This window comes from Mastomys coucha, unplaced genomic scaffold (genome assembly GCF_008632895.1).
Source record: "Mastomys coucha isolate ucsf_1 unplaced genomic scaffold, UCSF_Mcou_1 pScaffold6, whole genome shotgun sequence".
Classification (NCBI taxonomy): Eukaryota; Metazoa; Chordata; class Mammalia; order Rodentia; family Muridae; genus Mastomys; species Mastomys coucha.
In genome coordinates, this window is record NW_022196912.1 from 55004457 (window position 1) to 55009055 (window position 4599).

General features: G+C 43.0%; 1 pseudogene; it reads right to left on the reverse strand.

The window, feature by feature from the left end:
- Positions 1-957: 957 nt before the first annotated feature.
- Positions 958-3176, reverse strand: LOC116081004 (annotated as a pseudogene).
- Between the last annotated feature and the right edge of the window lie 1423 nt (positions 3177-4599).

Below are 4599 nucleotides of genomic sequence, written 5' to 3' on the forward strand. Positions count from 1 at the left end.
AACACATTTCTCTTCTAGTCAACTTTAAATAGTGGGAGAAAAATGAGACAACAAAACCCCAAACCCTTATAAGTAAGGTCTATGACAAGGCGAAGGACTTCTCTATAGATAAAACCTCCACTAACCTATAGATAAAACCTCCTCTAGCTTTGAGGTAATCCAGAGCTAGAACTGAATCATGTGGATTTCAGTGGATCCCAGACAGTCATGTTAACACCAATGTCAATTATTTACATACTGTAAGCCCAACCGTAAGCATCAAGTGCGCCCCCTGCATCCCCAGGACTTACACATTCTGATTCAGTAGTTTCTAACCACCTGTGTTCTCTACTTTGTGGTGATGCTTGGGTCCTATCCCTATAGGACCTTGCCCATCCTAGACGCAGGCCTTCCCCAGAAGGAGATCTGGCTCGGTTTTACAAGATTCACATAAAATTTTTTATCAATATGAAGATAAAGGGAGGCGACACGGTGCTACTTGGGTGTTCAGAAATTGCTTCCTCCTTCAAGCTATTTGCAGAAAGCTCAGTCTGTCCTGCTTCATAATCAGTAGTACAAGTCTGAACCCTCAGAACCTTGGCAACGCCTTAGCGTTTAAAAATCTGTAACGATCTTCTAGGGGCAGGTCATGCTACTGAGTTATGACAAATTATCATGAGGAAAAAAAGGGGTAGCCAGCCATTTTAAAACGCCCCCAACCACTGCCTCTCCACAGAAAGACTAAATAAAGTACATATGGTTTATCACACAACAAATCCTATCTCAGTCCCCTGAAATTCCCTTAATTCCATTCATTAGCGGGGATTTAAAAAAAAAAAAGACTTAATGAGAACTTTACAGTAGCATCCAGCTTTCCTATGAAATGCTCAGCATCTTAAATATTATGTACACTTCTTTTTCTTGCAGTAAGCTAGAGACTGGCTTCAGAGTTTGTTGGATGAAGGACAAGGAGAGTAGTAACCCATTTAAAACTATTCTAGAAAAATGTCTTTTGGCAGAATAGCAGGTATCCAAGTTAAAAATAGGAGGGTCAGTCTGTTTTGTGCTCTTTTCAAAGTTTAAACCGCTCTTTGCTCCCTTCTAAAAGAAACTCAGTCTCCACTCCTGAGTGGAGATAGGCAGAGGGGCCGGCCCCTGCTCCTCGTGCTTCTCAGCAGCCGCTTTCTTACTGATGCAGCAAGGTTAGAAGAGATGAGTGTCGACGAGGACTTCCCCAAAATGGCCCTTATAGATGAGCCCACAACATATTTTCTGTCTTTTCCAGTAGGTAAGATCTAAGAAGGAAAAAAAACGGAGTTCTATTAGTGCTGGAAGCCATCTCTGTATCTGAGCCCTCATCTGACTGGGCGGGAGAGGCACCTGAAGTGGTGCTGTGAGCATCAGAATTGTGGCGTTCAAGTTCCTTCTGCAGTTTGCTGATCTGGTTGCTTTTCATTCTGTTTCCAGACAGAGTTTTCACTTTCTTTGGTTTCAGTATTGTCTTTAGACTAAGGCCTGCTCTTGCATCTACCACGTGATTTCAGATTGGGGGGGGGGTATTCTTTTGTTTTTTGGGGGGGAAGGGGGTTGGTTTTTGTTTGTTTGTTTTTTGTTTTGTTTTGTTTTGTTTGATTTTACCTGCAACTTCTTCCATCTTTTCACAAACAGCACACAGGCGTTGCAGATGTCTCCTGAGCGAGTCTCATGCAACCCAAAACAGCTCTGGAAGTCCTTTTCGTAACGTTTACTGTCCACGAACCTCGAGCTGGAGGACTTGGCTCTGCAACAGCCCTCTATACTTCGCTACATCTTTGGCTTGTGAAAACCAAAGATCTTTGCTTCTGGTTCAAAGCTTCCACGTGCAGCAGCATCCCCACGGTGCAAACTGCACCAGGCCTCCGCCAGCACCGAGTCCAGAAAGATTGTCTCCAGCAGTTCTCAAAAAAAAAAAATTCTTTAATAAAAATAAAATTTGCTCAAAGTGGAAGAATATTTAAAAAACGTTACTGTCAATTATTCTGTTTCAAAAAAAATGGCTCCTCTCCTCTCTCCAAATTAGAGTCTAACACATATTGTCTTGATGCAAATTGAAATTTAATTAGATTCTTCTTTTGAAGGAGAGCTAGAACAGATGGATACAAAGTCTTGCTGAAGTAGAGCAGAGAAGGCCAATGAGCAGTGTGTGACCATAGCACAGTTTTGAGAAGGGTCCTTCTGTTGCTCCCTACCTCACCCCACTCCCACTGACACCCACTGGGTGGCAGCCTTCATTTTGTCTCTGCTGTTTTTCTTCCTCTGTGATAGGTGACATACGTTGATGATGAAGTAAGTCCCTCATGTTTTCTGCCATTTCACTACTTAGGTGGCCTTAGATAAGTCATTTAGTCTTTGTGCCTTCAATTCCTTTAGTTTGAAAATTACAAACTGGGTCAGAACAAAGTATAGAAAATTAATAGACTTATGTATAGTAAAACAGGGTGAAGTATGTTATCTGGAAATGTGTGTCCTGTCTACAGACATTCAAAACTAAAAGCATACGCATGCATACAAAATTGTCATCAGCAAGACGGCAGACGACGAGACTCCAGACATTTTCTCCACCCACAGATATACCAAATAAATAGCTGCACATGGATCAATTCCCTCTAAGGAAGTCCAGAAATAAGCTGGCAGGTTCCTGCTCACTAAGGCAATTGAAGAAAAATGTTCCTATCAAAACAGGTAGGAAAAGCCAAGACATATTCTAGCTCTAAAACTCAATACACCATATAGTTCAGAAGAAACCCCTAACTCACAGCTTATTTCTTTGGAACAAAGAGGGGAAACACCACATATGTATCACCCCAAATGCCATAGGTTTTAGTAGAGGATTTCTCTGAACTTGCTTACCTCTATGGGTAGATGGGAACTGGGATTCACTAGTCTCTAGGAGCACAGAGGGAAGCAAAAGCCAATTTTATATTGATAAACATAACCCTTCCCAAGCTTTCCTTAAGTCTCAGTATAAGGGTACAGGTCGAAAAAGCCAGGTACCAGCTGGGTTAAATTGAGCATCATACTCTGTTATCCCTATGTGTTTTTCAATCAACCAGCTCCTAACTAACCTGCATCTAGAATCTAATGGGAAAGACATTACCAGTCCTCTGAAAACTTGAAACCTGGCTTTTCCCTAATAACTTGTCCCAGTAAAAAGCCATGCTTCTAGTTTTCCTCTGGATGAGCATAAACATATACATTTTTATAGTTGTGATCTGATTAATTGGCTCATATAGTGCCAATCTCTAAGAGCTCATGTGAGATCTAGCATTTGTTACTTTCCTGGAACTGTAGGGAACCAAGGTGGTTCACAAGTTCACAAGAACTAGGCACACAAGTCCTTCCCATGGCTCTTGCTCCCAGCTTAGTGGAACACTGGCATAAAATAAAACAAAATGTCTAGCTTTTCCTTAGAATGGTTATGTTGCACAAGTAACATCTCAATATCGTTTGCTCAAGAGTTTGTTTAGCCTGTCTTGAGGATTTGACAACATGGACTGGAAGCTTCAGCAGGCAGGTGAACTCCCTCTTTACACTAGTAAACTAGTTTGCTGTAGCAGAAGAACCAAGACTCTATCTTCTCCACAAAATGATGAGAACTAGACAGCACTATCCTGACTTTCTGGCTGTTTCCCAGGAGAGTTTTTGCCAACGCATCTGTCTCAGAAAGCTGAAAGATCTTTTATTTTCTGGACACCTGGGACAAAGGAGATGAAAGCACTAGGGGGAAAAACATGCAGTCTGACAGGGCGTGTGGGCATTCGCTAAAGCTTCTCTCCCTGGACCATTGCCAAACAGGAAGGTGACAAACTGGCTCTTTGATTCTCAGGCTAGAAAGAAGTAACCTTTACAGCACCCAGGTTACCAGCTTTTGAATTTGCTAGTCTTAGTTCAGGATTCCAGTCTATTGTTCTTGAGGAATTGAGAGCCTCTAATTTTCTGGACTTCTGAAAACCAATAAACATTAAAGAAGCATCCCCATTTGCTCAATTCCCTTGAGCAAACACCCCCCCATGCCCACCACACAACCACAGGCCACATCTGCCAAAAGACCAGGGAGGTCAGCCACCAGAGACTTCCCTACTCTCTCAATTCTCTCCTAATTACAACCCTTGACCAACCACAAGCCATGCCTGTCAGAAGGCCACATAGGCTTAAGTAGTCTGTCCTCCTATGAACTTTCTCCATCTCATGCTTTCTAACAGATACCCAACACTATCCCCAATTACCCTACATGACTCATTGATATACCCAAGCTCCCAACTAAGACAACATGCTGTGCTGGACCAGAGGCCACAGAGGCCACCAGTACTCTAGCCCTCACTCAGGAATAGACCACTGGCTGAAATAGAGCCCATAGCACCAGAAGTCCAGCCCCAACTCAGATGGAGACTTCTTGCTCAACCACAAGCCACACTGGTCAGAAGACAAGAGAGGAAATAGAAATCTTTGGGGCTATGAGCTGTGTCTCTCCTCCTCCTCCTCCTCCTCCTCCTCCTCCTTCACTCTTCCTCCTTCTCCTCTTTCTTGTGCTCCTCCTCCTCCGCTCTTCCTCTTTCTCCTCTTTCTTCTGCTCCTCCTTCT